The sequence below is a fragment of the Schistocerca gregaria genome, chromosome 7, assembly GCF_023897955.1.
Source record: "Schistocerca gregaria isolate iqSchGreg1 chromosome 7, iqSchGreg1.2, whole genome shotgun sequence".
NCBI classification, from domain to species: Eukaryota; Metazoa; Arthropoda; class Insecta; order Orthoptera; family Acrididae; genus Schistocerca; species Schistocerca gregaria.
The window spans coordinates 397,675,399-397,691,626 of record NC_064926.1 but is presented as its reverse complement, the minus strand read 5'-3'; the positions used below and the strand labels follow the sequence as shown (position 1 = coordinate 397,691,626).

The window sequence follows — 16,228 nt, the reverse complement described above, 5'->3', positions numbered from 1 at the left end:
GGTGTTAGTTTTCAAAACGTGTTACAGTTGTTCTTAAAGATGTGTGGTCGATGTGGATCAATTGGTTCAATGCTAGTGACTGCTGTTGTATTACAACATTCATTCAGTACATTCAAACAATATGCCCTGTGGTGAATTCAGTATAAGCACTCCATCATATTGAAGGCTAAAAATAGAACTGCCCAACATTCTTTTTTTTTTTTACTTTTACGTACATTTCAAATTATCATTATAAATAAACTGGCAATGCTGTAAGACGGCGAGATGACCTTGAAGACCTATTTTCGTGCAGGCCACTATAGTGTAGTACCAATAGATTCGTACTATACAGTGTGTTACAAAAAGGTACGGCCAAACTTTCAGGAAACATTCCTCACACACAAGTAAAGAAAAGATGTTATGTGGACACGTGTCTGGAAACGCTTAATTTCCATGTTAGAGCTCATTCTAGTTTCGTCAGTATGTACTGTACTTCCTCGATTCACCGCCAGTTGGCCCAATTGAAGGAAGGTAATGTTGACTTCGGTGCTTGTGTTGACATGCGACTCATTGCTCTTCAGTACTAGCATCAAGCACATCTGTACGTAGCATGAACAGGTTAGTGTTCATCACGAACGTGGTTTTTCAGTCAGTGCAATGTTCACAAATGTGGAGTTGGCAGATGCCCATTTTATGTATGGATTAGCACGGAGCAGTAGCCGTGGCGCGGTACGTTTGTATCGAGACAGATTTCCAGAACGATAGTGTCCCGACTGGAAGACGTTCGAAGCAATTGATCGGCGTCTTAGGGAGCACGGAACATTCCAGCCTATGACTCGGGACTGAGGAAGACCTAGAACGACCAGGACACCTGCAATGGACGAGGCAATTCTTCGTGCAGTTGACGATAACCCTAATGTCAGCATCAGAGAAGTTGCTGCTATACAAGGTAACGTTGACCACGTCACTGTTTGGAGAGTGCTACGGGAGAACCAGTTGTTTCCGTACCATGTACAGCGGGTGCAGGCACTATCAGCAGCTGATTGGCCTCCACGGGTACACTTCTGCGAATTGTTCATCCAACAATGTGCCAATCCTCATTTCAGGGTAAATGTTCTCTTTACGGATGAGGCTTCATTCCAACGTGATCAAATTGTAAATTTTCACAATCAACATGTGTGGGTTGACGAGAATCCGCACGCAATTGTGCAATCACGTCATCAACACAGATTTTCTGTGAACGTCTGGGCAGACATTGTTGGTGATGTCTTGATTGGGCCCCGTGTTGTTCCACCTACGCTCAATGGAGCACGTTATCATGATTTCATACGGGATACTCTACCTGTGCTGCTAGAACATGTGCCTTTACAAATACGACACAACATATGGTTCATGCACGATGGAGCTCCTGCACATTTCAGTCGAAATGTTCGTAAGCTTCTCAACAACAGATTCGGTGACCGATGGATTGATAGAGGCGGACCAATTCCATGGCCTCTACGCCCTCCTGACCTCAACCCTCTTGACTTTCATTTATGGGGACATTTGAAAGCTCTTGTCTACGCAACCCCGGTACCAAATATAGAGACTCTTCGTGCTCGTATTGTAGACGGCTGTGATGAAATACACCATTCTCCAGGGCTGCATCAGTGCATCAGGGATTCCATGCGACGGAGGGTGGATGCATGTAACCTCGCTAACGGAGGACATTTTGAACATTTCCTGTAACAAAGTGTTTGAAGTCACGCTGGTACGTTATGTTGCTGTGTATTTCCATTCCATGATTAATGTGATTTGAAGAGAAGTAATAAAATGAGCTCTAACATGGAAAGTAAGCGTTTCCGGACACATGTACACATATTTTCTTTCTTTGTGTGTGAGGTATGTTTCCTGAAAGTTTGGCCGTATCTTTTTGTAACACCCTGTAGATTCCAATAAATTCCCAGCTAGCCGTAGTACTAGTAGTAGTAGTGTTAGTAGTGGTTGTAAAATTTCTACATGTGACTTTCTGCAGCGCACTGCAGAACATATTTAAATAAAGATGCAATTGCCCTCATCTCACTTTATCCTACTACAGACACAGCAGTGGCAAGTGTCTGACTAAAATACGGGGTGCACCAGTAAGCTGTATAGTTTCAAAAGTTATGATATGGCCTCTAGTTCTGATAAACAGAGAGTCTCCGACCACTTTTAAAATTAAGTGACTGTATTTTTGAATTTTCCACTACTTTAAAACTTCAAATTTTGAATTTTTTTAACATTGCTCCATTTAAATATTCGATGACAGGGATAGAGGAAATTGTTTAAATTATAATGTCAGAGGGGTGGAGGGGGAAATTTTGAAATTTTCACGTCAGCGTGGCAATTTCCTACACTTTGGACAACTGGGCTGACAACATTTTTAAACTTAAGTGCAATGGACTCCAATTTATTTAAATCAATTGAAATGAATTAAAATGTAGCACTAATGGATTTTAACTTAGGGACAAGCAGTATGTATGACATCAGGACAAAATCCAGAGGCAATTTTAAATTTTATTATTGCTATAAGCAAATGGCCCTGCAGATCCCTAAATGTCTACTTGCATGCACGAAAATATGTTAAGCGGTGTTTCATGTCATTGAAAGTAGGTCCCGGGTTGCTTAAATTTTGAATAATAATCATCAGCAATGGCGGCCGAAAACTTCCGGTATAACAAGGCACCCACGTTCAGCCAATGGCCTCTTGAAAGAGGGCGGAGGAGCAGACAGAGATTCAAGATGCTCTCTTGCCCTTGGGGTGCGAAAGTACCCCTAAGGGTGGAAGAATGAGCAATGATCAACGGCATGAGGATGCAGAAGGCAAGAGAAACCACTGCATTAAAGACACATAATGTGTATCTACAGGACATGTGCCATGTAATTGAAGCAGTGTCAAGACGATCTCTCTATCGGCTATAGATTCCGGACTGGTGCCTCATTTGCATCTCATGGACTGCCAAGGGGTCGGTGACCAAAAGAAAGTGACTGAATAACCAACGGAAGGGTAGCGCTCTACGAGTTTGTACGTGGTAGGGAAGCTAAAAAACCTGAAAATGGAAATGATAAGGCTCAGTCTAAATATAGTGGGAGCCAGTGAAGCGAAATGAAAAGAAGACAAGGATTTCTGGTCACATAAGTATGCGGTAATATCAACTGCAGTAGGAAATAGTATAATGGGAGTAAGATTCGTTATTACTAGAAAGGAAGGCAGTGAGTGAGATAGTGTGAACAGTTCGGTTATAGAGTTGTTCTTTTACGAATTTACAGCCAACCAACACTGGCAACAATAGTTCAGGTATACATCCCGAGGTCGCAAGCCGAAGACAAAGAGACAGAGAAACTGTATATGAGGCTACTGAATGAGTAATTCAGTACATAATGGGAGATCATACTCTAATAGTCATGGAGGATTGGAATGCGGTTGTAGGGCAAGGAGTAGAAGAAAGGATTAAGGGAAAAAACGGGCTTGGTACTGGGAATGAAATTTCTGCTGTAAATTTTATCTATTCATAGCGAATACTTTGATCAAGAACCACAACAGGAGGAGGTATACTTGGAAAAGATAGGAAGATACAGGAAGATTTCGGTTAGATTACATCACGGTCATGCAGAGATTCCGAAATCAGGTACTGGATCGTAAGGCAAGGAAGAGATATAGACTCGTATCACAATTTAGTAATGATCAAGAGTAGGCTGAAGTTTAAGAGACTAGTCAGGAAGAAACAATGCCCAAACAAATGGGATATGGAAATACGAAGGAACGAAGAGATACGCTTGAAGTATACTGAGATAATAGACAGCTCAGTAGGCTTTTCCGTTGAAGAAGACTGGACATCTCTTAAAAGGGTAGGAAGGCAGCACAAAAATGTTCAGGGAAATTCATAAATACCGAAATATAAATCACTTAGGAGTGAAACAAATAAGAAGAGCAAGGAAACTAAGGTGAAATGGCGCCATGAAGGATGTGAAGAAAACGAAAAATAAATTATTGTTCGAAGGACTGACTCTGCATATAGAAAAGTCAAAACAACCTTCGATGAAATTAAAAGCAACTGCAACATTAGGAATACAAAGGGGATTCCTTTCTCAAACGCAGAGAAGAGGACGGATAGGTGGAAAGAGGGGAAAGAGTGAGTGATAGACGAGGAAACTGGAGTCGATTAGAAGAGATAGGGGATCCAGTATTAGAATCAGAATTTAAAAGAGCTTTGGAAGACTTGAGAACGAATAAAACAAAAGAGACATATAACACTCCATAGGAATTTCTAAAATAGTTGGGGGAAGTGGCAACAAAATTATTATTCACGTTGGTGTGTAGAATCGTCCACACAATTCCGTAGACTGAAAGATCCAACAGGTGCGTGAATTATCAGCACAACCAGCTTAATAGCTCATACATCCAAACTGCTAAAGAGAATAATGTACAGAAGAGTGGGAAAATGTGAGGATATATTAAAGGATGATCAATATTGTTTTAGGAAAGAAGACACACCAAGAGGCAATTCTGAATTTGCGGTTGATAATGGAAGAAAGGCTAAGGAAAAATCAAGACACAGGATCTGTCCACCTGGAAAAAGTGCTCGACAGGGTGAGACGGTAAAGGTTTTCGAAATTCCGAGAAAACTATGGGTGAGCTAAAGGGGAAAGAGGGGTACTCTTACAATATGTACAAGAAGCAAGGGGGAACAAGTGGAAGACCAATAACGAAGTGCCGGGATCAAAAGGGTGTAAGAAAGTGATATAGACTTCCACCCGAACCGTAAGATCTGCACATCGAAAAAGCAATGACGGAAATAAAAGAATAGTTTAAGAGTACAAAGATTCAAGGTGAAAGGAATCAAGGACAAGCTAAGCTGATGACATTTTCATCCTCAGTGAAAGTGAAGAAGAATTGCAGGATCCTCTGAATGGAATAAACAGTTTAATGAGTACAGAATATGGATTGAGAGTAAATCAGAGAAAGATGAAGATAGTGAGAAGTAGCAGACATGAGTACAGCGAGAAAGGAAACATTAGGACGTGTTAACGAAGTAGATAAAGTTAAGGAATTCTTCTAACTAGGAGGCACAGTAACCCATGACAGCTGAAGGTAGGAAGAAGGATGAAATTTATTTGAATGTTCGTTTGGTGCACAGCATTGAATGATAGTGGGACATAGACTGTGGGAAATCCGGAAAAGAAGGAAATCGAAGCATTTGAGATGTAACGCTACAGAAGACGGTCGAATATTAGTCGGACTGATACGGTAAAGAACGAGGAAGTTGTCCAAAGAATTGGCAAGGAAAGGAATATATGGGAAACACTGACAAAAAGAAGGGACAGGATGATACGACGTCTCTTAAGATATCATGGAATAACTTGCATGGCACTAGAAGAAACTGTACAGGGTAAAAACTCTGCAAGAAGATAGAGACTGAGACACATCCAACAACTGATTCAGCATGTAGATTGCAAATGCTCCTTTGAGATGAAAAGATTCGCACATGAGATGAATTCGTAGTGGGCTACATGAAAGCAGATATAAGACTGATGTCTCTAAAAAAATAGCAGGCAAATTCAGATTGTGGGCTGACAAACATGTTTACATATCCTGGAAACAGGCTCAAACAGCTGTAGGAAGAAATCGTTTGTCTAACAGGCAGGCTTGGACTTGCCAGTGAATAGCAGCCCACATAAGCTCATACTGGCGTGAAGACTGGAGAAAACCCATAAAGCCTGGCAACAGTGCAGACTGAGCTAGTATTGCTGGAGAGCCATATGTGCTGGAACCTTGGATTCTGACTTGATACAGCTGCAACTGTATCCTTGGTCAGCCATCTTGATTATCATTTGAATTTTATACCAACTCGCATATTATTGAATTTCGCACCAAATTCTGAATTCCCACCAGTTTTTGAATTTCCCACCATTTTATACATAGGGCAAACGACCTATGTCCAAGTGGACGGTGGACTGAGAAATCTGGCAGCAATACATAATGTCAATAATGACATCCTCAAAAATCTTATAACAATGTACTCTCCCCTCGAAATCTCAACGCCCACCTGTTAACAAAAATATGAACAACTGTCAGGCAGATACCAGGACAGTACAATATGCATTCCCTACATTGGTGACGTTTCACAGAAAATTGTTAATGTGTTAAGACTATATAAGTTAAGAGTTGCTTTTCCCGCCAGTAACAAAAATACGTAATAGACTGCCGCACAAGGGGAAGTGCAATAAAGAGAAATTTTCCAATTCAGGTGTCTACAAGTTAAAGCGGAATGTTCAATCAGTGCAGTATGTTGGTCCTACCGGACTAAGCTTCCAAATTAAATTTAAGGAACATATAATTGCATCTAGGTTAGGGTGACCAAACGTCCCGGAAAACCGAGATTGTCCCGGTTTTCATCCCTGTGTTCCTGTGTCCCGAAAATTTATTTCGGGACGCTCAAAAGTCACGGAATTCAGTTTTTAAATACATTTCGTGACACTTTCTCAAATCTTTGGGATTTCCCTCTATTAAAGGAAATACAACACAAGAAATTAATATATTTTAGCTTATTTGTCTAAAACCTCCATTTTCCCATACTAGTATTCACAGTATCATTATTGATACACTCGGGCAATAATTTACTTTGAGCGGTACTGTGGCCAACAAGTAGCAAGGTGTATTATTGTAACAGTGCTATGAAACCGTCCAATTGTCGCGTCACTGACTCACACACTCATTGTCAGAACAATGTAGTAGTTGATGTTTTGTCAGACAAACTGCAATAGTTTTTTCTCATATTGGTGGTATTATTGCTGCAACATTGTGAAACGCAATGCCGAAACGTGCCTGCAAGTTAAGTGACTGTTATTCCAAGGAATGGAATTTCATTAAAAAAGGTCGTTTTGATTACGAAGCAGAATGTTCCGTATGTAACTGTTTTATTAGTATAAGTCATGGTGGACGTTCCGACATAGTTGATCACATCAGGTCAAAGAAACACATTAACAGATACAGTGCACCGAGCTGTAGTAAAACTCTACAAAATTATTTTGTGAAACATCAGTCAAGTGAAAATACGAAAGTTCGAGCAGCCGAGCTTACACTAGCCTTCCACAAGGTAAAACATCACCAAACTTACAGATCTAGTGATTGTACTAATAAGATAACACCATTATTTTTGATGATTCTTCCATTGCAAAAAAGTTCAGTTCAGCAAGAACTAAAGTGTCAACCTTAGTGAAAGGAGTTATTGCTCCCCAGTGAGTAAGGGAAAGCCTTGAATACATCAAAAAGTCTTCTTTCTACGGAATATCCACTGATTCCAGCAATCATAAGGCCACTAAAATATTTCCGTTTGTTGTTCAGTTTTTCGATATTAATCAGGGAATTCAGACCAAACTTTTGAAAGTGAGTTCTGTACCTAATGAAACATCTGACGAAATTTCAAGATTTTGTATGAATACTATTGAAATGTTTGATCTTGGGAAAAATAAATGTGTGGCATTTTGTGGAGACAACACCAACACAAACTTTGGTGGTTTAAAAAGACAAATGCAACGTATTTACTAAATTAAAGGCAACATTGCATGAAAACATTGAAGGCATAGGGTGAGCTGCACATGTTTTACACAATAGCGTGTAGACATCTGCTGACAGTTTAAGGTGTAATGTTGAAACTATCGTCATGAAGGTGTATACACACACTTTTACATATATACTGTTAGAACAGAGAGGCTCAAGGAGTTCTGTGATTATGTGGGAACTGAATACATGAATGTAATGTGTCACTCGAAAACTCGCTGGTTATCACTGTTTCCAGCAACTGAAAGAGTAATCCGCCTGTTTGAACCGTTAAAAGATTTTTTCCTAAATGAAGACAAAGCCCCCGAAATATTGGTTCAGTTTTTCAGTAACCCTTTAAGTGAAGCCTACTTATAGTTCATTCACAGTCATCTTAGCACTTTGCAGCATGGGATAAAGGAAATTGAGGGAAGCACGAAAAGTGTAATAGAGGTAAATGATGTTCTGAAAAATACTCTGGAAACTGTTACTAAGAGGAGAGAACAGCAGTTCATTTCTTTCCATTTTAAATCTGTCCTTAGAAGAGCAGAAGTATCAGAAACAGCGGAAAGGAGTTTTAGAGAAAAAGTTAACTAGTTATATGACACTTATGTAGAATATCTCAGCAAGTGGAGTGCCTCATACTTACCATCATCGCTGGTGTTTGATTGGATGTTACTGAAGAGAGTGCCAAAATGGGAAAGTGTTGAAGAGACAGTTTCTTATTTGAAGAGTAAAGAGATTGAAATCGATGATTCCATTCTCTTTGATCAGTTCGGCATACTGACAAATTTTGTTGAAGGAAGTCTTCACAAGTGGAATGGTGGGAAAAAAACCATTGGAAAGTCATAAGAAGTGGGTGAGTTTTTTTAAAAAAAAGCTGTGACTGTGTTCAGCATTACTCTGACTTGGTAATAATTGCAAGGTATTTATTTGCAAGCGCAGCTCCTAATGCCAATGTGGAAAGAATATTTTCGTTCATTAATATACAGTGGACTGATGAAAGAAACAGAATGGAGGTGGACTCTCTTGAAGCAATCCTGCAGATTCTGTACAACTACAAAATGGATTGTGCCGAGTTTTATCATTGTGTCTCAAAAAACAAAGACATGATCAAGAAGGGTGGAGGCAGTGAAAAATACGCTTTTCTCCAAGGACAGTCAATTCCATCTACAAGTGCTCAGTAATATTAAAGCTCATGTTAATATTAATTGAATAAAAGTTGAATGACTGTAAAATTTGTAAAATCGTAATACATTTCTTTATTACTATATACGTTTATTAAATGTCATTAATTGTACAGATAATCTAGATTATATCAATCTTTTGTATCCTCTTATTAGTTATAATAATCGGGTTAACAAAATGTATCAACAAAACATTAATATTTAAAATTAAGAAACCTGGGTACATGTGGAATGAGGTGTCCATTGGCACCCAGGTGAATGTGTCCCGATTTCCACCGAAAATAATTTGGTCACCCTAATCTAGATACAACACCCCAAATAAATCTGTCTTCGCTATATATACAGGATAAGGTTTTGAAATCATAAATAATAAGCTATACCTAATTTGTAGCTAAATGAAATTCAAAATAGATAACTAAATCGAAGCCGACAGGAGTGGCCGTGCGGTTCTAGGCGCTACAGTCTGGAGAAGAGCTACCGCTCCGGTCGCAGGTTCGAATCCTGCCTCGGGCATGGATGTATGTGATGTCCTTAGGTTAGGTTTCATTAGTTCTAAGTTCTAGGCGACTGATGACCTCAGAAGTTAAGTCGCATAGTGCTCAGAGCCATTTGAACCATTTTTTGAACTAAATCGAACAAAAAAAATGTAATGTAATTCATCGATCCACCTGAGAACAAGGGTGCAAGCCCTGGAAACGTGTTGTGGGAGAAAATAACAATTATTGACAGATAATTGTTTTAAGTTGTCTTTTATGTCTAAAGCTCGACAGTTTCCATACCACTGTTCCACACAAATGATATAAGGTAACTGGCGGCATTTAATGACGGAGTCTCGCGGAGTTTACATGAGAATAGCTGATTCCGGCTGCCTTACCTCTCAAATTAGAACATTTCTCGGAAACGTACGAAAAAAATTCAACATACTAGCTTCAGTATCTCGTTTTATACCCGAGATAATAGAGTTAAACACGTAACAAAACTACGTGGCGTCTGTATGCTGTCACTTGTCGGAAACAACGTTTCGGTATCTTGAACAGTTCAGTAAATAAAATAGGTGTTCTTCCTTAGGCGAAACGCTCTCTATACCGATTTACTTCCCTGTACAGTTAGACAGCATCAGGAACTCTTGCGGAACATTTAAACTATTCATACATATTAATTAAAGTAGCCACAGATCACCAACTTTTCCTCGCTAGCTTCAGAGAATGTTCCTTTTCATATTTCACTTCGCGTCTACTGAATTAAATTTTAGCTCATACAAAGTATAAGACTAACCTTTGTATTGTTTGTTGATATTCGCAGACCTGGTGCACCAACGATGGAAGATACAAGAAACCAAATCTGGCTTTTGGGATCAAACAGAAAGTCTACCGTTGAGTATAAAACTGTAGCTTATTCCATATATACGTGAAGCGTTATTACTGATAGCTTTATCAGGAATGTTAAGTGGTGATACCGGGGAATCCCAGTATCAGATAACGACTATCTCGAATGAAGATCGGAATCGAAATAAACTTCTTGAGCGCCGTAAATCTATATCAGTAATTGACATTCAAAAACAAAGCAATGTGACACGGAAGTTAGTGCTTGACCGGCTATGGTTTGGCTTCCCATCAGAACATACCGATTTAGATTTTCTGAAGCTTACCTGAGTTATCAAAATCTATTATATCTCCCTCTTAATACACGGTCATCGTATGTCTCAGTTTGTTGTAAAACCTCAGCTAGTTCTGTTTTTTATTTACGTATTTTTCATGTTCAAAGAATTGTGGATAGGTAGAGCTGTACGTCACCACTGGGATACAGCTGGTAAAGTTTCGAATCAACGGAATTGAAAGAGTGGCTTCCACCACGAAAAACGACAGACAAAATCCCAGCGCTCTAACTGCCTTAGCAATGTGAGAGTCAGCTGCTAACCCAGGGCCGTATTGGACGGGGAACCAACGCCCCACACTTTTTTCCGAGGGGTGCACCGTCTCCTTACTGTTTTAGGTGGAGAATATTTTCTTTTTAAATTAATTCTCTTTCGTCGTATCTCTAAATTAAATTATCGTTAATTCTGAGTTATAACTCATAGAACATATTAGCTGTGAAGTCAACTGAGCACTGATAAATGGCCCAGACAAACAACGCAATAACAAAGAACAATGAACATCAGGCGCTTGGGGTTGGGCATCCGCTCAAACCCAAGAAGAAGTTCGGTGCAGTGCTTTCAGTTTGGACGTCAAACCGCGCCGCTCTACAGAACAATGTACAGTCCTGTACAATGTCGGAACAACAAAGGAATTGCGCGCTCTGTTTGCACAGAATTTCTCGTTTTGCATTATTGTTGACACACATTGGGCACCTACAAAGACTTTGCTCCATTCTGGGCAGTTCTGTGCTGCTCTGCGCCTGCCTGAGCGGGGCTGCGCGGCGTTGCACATCCGATGTCGACTCGCCTTTAGATGCTCACATCTCGTGAGTGATAGTAATGTCTGAAAATACTAAATTCCCTTCTTCGTCTCCGTGATGATGTATCCTTCAACATTTCGCGCGCTCGCGTGGTAGGCATTTACACCGCCTCTTGAACATGTAACTATTTACGCGCTCGATTGTCAGGTAATACTTCGTTACCTATCGGCTCACCTTACGGAGCGTGTTCTTCACACTGAATGATCTGGCACTATAGCCCGGTGTAATTATGTATGGGCATTCGAAAACAAATACCCATTCGTGGCGGTGTAAATGCCGCTGCGCGAGCGCTAACGTTGCTTCAAATTGCGCGAGCGCCTTAAGGCAAATAATACAACAAAACTTGACTGCTATCTGAAACCTTAATCTGTAAGATAAAATATAAGTAAAATAAAATCATTTCCAACTTCTTTATGCTGATATTACAGTCTTCAATGATCCAGCCACAACGTCGAATGCCGGCTCTTGACTTGGCCCTCTGCTGTGATATTATTATGGTAGACCTACTTATAATTTCAAGTCATTGGCGTGCCTTTGGTTTGTGCGATTATTACAGTATTAACACTAGAACGGTCGGATTGGTTTTTGTTTCACTGAATTTATATTCTTATAGTTGCTGATTTGACTCGAGCGCCCTGCTACCTGCTTGACACATCCGAGAGAAAGCATTACGTCGTGAACAAGGTTTTTCTTCGTTTAGTCATGGTTTGGCAGTCTTTCAAGAAGCGCGCGGGTCTGTTTGACCCAGCCCGACCATTTACGTAACTGATTTCTGCCGGTGCAACCCCATTTTTATTTTGGTGTATCATTGAGTAACTAGTTATTTTGTGAACTATAAGTTATGTCCTAACACCGAATTATCATTGTCAGTAGTCTGCAGTATAACATGGCAAGAGAAAGTCTTTCCTACAGTGAAATTTACAGAATTTTGTATGATGATCAGACTGAAGCAGACGATTCTGATGCCGACCCAGACTTCGAAATAAACAGTTATCATGACAGCAATAGTGAAATAAGTGGTGATGAAGAGGAAGACGTTCAGTCATCTGCCGACACCGAAGCACATGCTATTACTGATTCAAATACAGCCCCTCTAACTGACCCAGGTACGTCACCTATACGCTATTACAAAGGAAGGAATGAAGCAACTAAATGGCGAACAATGTGTTTCCCATAAAGCGTTCGAACAAGACGTCACAACATAATTGCAATGCATTTGCCTGGAAGTATTCGAGCTGCGATGGATGTACATTCACCGTTAGTGACATGGCAGTTATTTTTCAGCAATGCATTGATTGATACAGTTCTTGAATCAACCAATATCTACAATCCTGGGAATTGAAATAAGAACACCGTGAATTCATTGTCCCAGGAAGGGGAAACTTTATTGACACATTCCTGGGGTCAGATACATCACATGATCACACTGACAGAACCACAGGCACATAGACACAGGCAACAGAGCATGCACAATGTCGGCACTAGTACAGTGTATATCCACCTTTCGCAGCAATGCAGGCTGCTATTCTCCAGTGGAGACGATCGTAGAGATACTGGATGTAGTCCTGTGGAACGGCTTGCCATGCCATTTCCACCTGGCGCCTCAGTTGGACCAGCGTTCGTGCTGGACGTGCAGACCGCGTGAGACGACGCTTCATCCAGTCCCAAACATGCTCAATGGGGGACAGATCCGGAGATCTTGCTGGCCAGGGTAGTTGACTTACACCTTCTAGAGCACGTTGGGTGGCACGGGATTCATGCGGATGTGCATTGTCCTGTTGGAACAGCAAGTTCCCTTACCGGGCTAGGAATGGTAGAACGATGGGTTCGATGACGGTTTGGATGTACCGTGCACTATTCAGTGTCCCCTCGACGATCACCAGAGGTGTACGGCCAGTGTAGGTGATCGCTCCCCACACCATGATGCCGGGTGTTGGCCCTGTGTGCCTCGGTCGTATGCAGTCCTGATTGTGCGCTCACCTGCACGGCGCCAAACACGCATACGACCATCATTGGCACCAAGGCAGAAGCGACTCTCATCGCTGAAGACGACACGTCTCCATTCGTCCCTCCATTCACGTCTGTCGCGACACCACTGGAGGCGGGCTGCACGATGTTGGGGCGTGAGTGGAAGACGGTCCCCTACGGCACTGCGTAGGATCCTACGGTCTTGGCGTGCATCCGTGCGTCGCTGCGGTCCGGTCCCAGGTCGACGGGCACGTGCACCTTCCGCCGACCACTGGCGACAACATCGATGTACTGTGGGACCTCACGCCCCACGTGTTGAGCAATTCGGCGGTACGTCCACCCGGCCTCCCGCATGCCCACTATACGCCCTCGCTCAAAGTCCGTCAATTGCACATGCGGTTCACGTCCACGCTGTCGCGGCATGCTACCATTGTTAAAGACTGCGATGGAGCTCCGTATGGCACGGCAAACTGGCTGACACTGACGGCGGCGGTGCACAAATGCTGCGCAGCTAGCGCCATTCGACGGCCAACACCGCGGTTCCTGGTGTGTCCGCTGTGCCGTGCGTGTGATCATTGCTTGTACAGCCCTCTCGCAGTGTCCGCAGCATGTATGGTGGGTCTGACACACCGGTGTCAATGTGTTCTTTTTTCCATTTCCAGGAGTGTATATTGATTAAGTTAGAAACCGAACATGGTTAGGCCTACCAGTTTTGATTAACTGAAGGCATATTTTGGCCTACTTTACTTAACTGGAACATTGCATGGCGGTAAAATGAATATTGAAGACTTTTGAAATGCAGATGGGACAGGAATAGAAATCTTTCGTGCTCGTATGTCACTGAAGAGTTTCCGATTTTTGACTCGTATCAGGTTTGACAATATCCATACCAGGGAAGAAAGAAAAGCGCAAGATAATCTTGGTGCCACAAGAACCATTCTTGATATGTTTGTCTCCAACTGCAAAGCATATTTTGCTCCGTCAGAAAACGTTACTTTAGACGAAATGCTCGTTTCACACAGAGATAGGTGCAGGTTCAGGATGTATATCCCAAATAAAACCTGCCAAGTATGGGATCAAGGTCTTCATCCTGGCTTGTTCTAAAACCTACTACGTAAAACATTTAGAAGTTTATGCAGGTGCACAATCCCAAAGACCGTACAAAGTCAGTAATAAGGCAGTAAATGTTTTCCGTCTTGTAGACGCAATAAAAGGGTCTGGAAGAAATCTGACGATAAACAATTTGTTTACTTCTTACCCAATGGTCAAAAAACTATTACAAGAAAAGAATATTACTGTTGTTAGCATGTTCAAAAATAAGCCTGAAATTTCGTTTGACTTTTTACCCAAAAAGTCTAAAGAAGGGTACGCAAGTATGTTTGCATTTCAGGAAGATGTCACATTACTTTCATATGTACCAAAACGCAACAAATCAGTACTCCTTTTGTCGTCAATGCACCATGATGATGAAATTGACAGTGACAGCGGTGGAAAGAAAAATACAAGTATAATAACGTACTACAACAAATTCAAGGGCATCGTAGACGCTGTTGATGCTGTGTGTGGTGAATATACTGTTGCTAGAGGGACAAGACGGTGGTCTCTGTGTCTCTTTTTTTAGTTGTTGAACATTGCAGCTCTCAATGGCTACATTGTGTTCAAAGCCATCAAAAATGTATCAGTTAGACGAGAATACCTCAGAACACTAGGAACACACCATATTTGACAATGCACGCAACGCAACCAAACCTCCCGCGCGATATTCGCTTGCTTCTAACCTCTCCAGTACCGAAGAACTAAGAATAATCGAAGATCCACAACCAGGGAAAAGGGGAAGATGCTTCAAAAGCAAGGACAGCAAAACTAAATACTTTTGCAAAGACTGCAAATTGTGGTTACGCTTGGCGCATGCAGAAATGGTTTGAGGCGACTGTTTTGAAAAGCGATAACTTCAGAGGACGATATTTCATGAACTATTCTTCAAATTCATTATTTCCATTTATACAACGAAACTTCATCATTTTTACTTCTTATTTCTACAACTTACTCTCATTTATATTCTTATTTTAGTCAAATTTACTTGTATTTTCAGTTTACTGACATTTAGTACTACAAAGATGTACACTCCTGGAAATTGAAATAAGAACACCGTGAATTCATTGTCCCAGGAAGGGGAAACTTTATTGACACATTCCTGGGGTCAGATACATCACATGATCACACTGACAGAACCACAGGCACATAGACACAGGCAACAGAGCATGCACAATGTCGGCAATAGTACAGTGTATATCCACCTTTCGCAGCAATGCAGGCTGCTATTCTCCCATGGAGACGATCGCAGAGATGCTGGATGTAGTCCTGTGGAACGGCTTGCCATGCCATTTCCACCTGGCGCCTCAGTTGGACCAGCGTTCGTGCTGGACGTGCAGACCGCGTGAGACGACGCTTCATCCAGTCCCAAACATGCTCAATGGGGGACAGATCCGGAGATCTTGCTGGCCAGGGTAGTTGACTTACACCTTCTAGAGCACGTTGGGTGGCACGGGATACATGCGGACGTGCATTGTCCTGTTGGAACAGCAAGTTCCCTTACCGGTCTAGGAATGGTAGAACGATGGGTTCGATGACGGTTTGGATGTACCGTGCACTATTCAGTATCCCCTCGACGATCACCAGAGGTGTACGGCCAGTGTAGGAACTCGCTCCCCACACCATGATACCGGGTGTTCGGCCTGTGTGCCTCGGTCGTATGCAGTCCTGATTGTGGCGCTCACCTGCACGGCGCCAAACACGCATACGACCATCATTGGCACCAATCCATTCACGCCTGTCGCGACACCACTGGAGGCGGGCTGCACGATGTTGGGGCGTGAGTGGAAGACGGCCTAACGGTGTGCGGGAGCGTAGCCCAGCTTCATGGAGACGGTTGCGAATGGTCCTCGCCGATACCCCAGGAGCAACAGTGTCCCTAATTTGCTGGGAATTGGCGGTGCGGTCCCCTACGGCACTGCGTAGGATCCTACGGTCTTGGTGTGCATCCGTGCGTCGCTGCGGTCCGGTCCCAGGTCGACGGGCACGT

The 16,228-nt window shown here is 42.1% G+C and overlaps 1 protein-coding gene across 2 annotated transcripts in view; it reads right to left on the bottom strand.

Annotated features, from left to right (window-relative positions):
* LOC126281732 (uncharacterized) overlaps window positions 1-10,119 on the bottom strand; it is a 62,645-nt gene extending 52,526 nt beyond the window's left edge. For both annotated transcript variants that reach the window (XM_049980913.1, XM_049980911.1), the window contains exon 1: window positions 10,000-10,119. The gene's annotated coding sequence lies outside the window, so the exon portion shown is untranslated. The remainder of the gene's footprint in view (window positions 1-9,999) is intronic.
* Window positions 10,120-16,228: the final 6,109 nt, after the last annotated feature.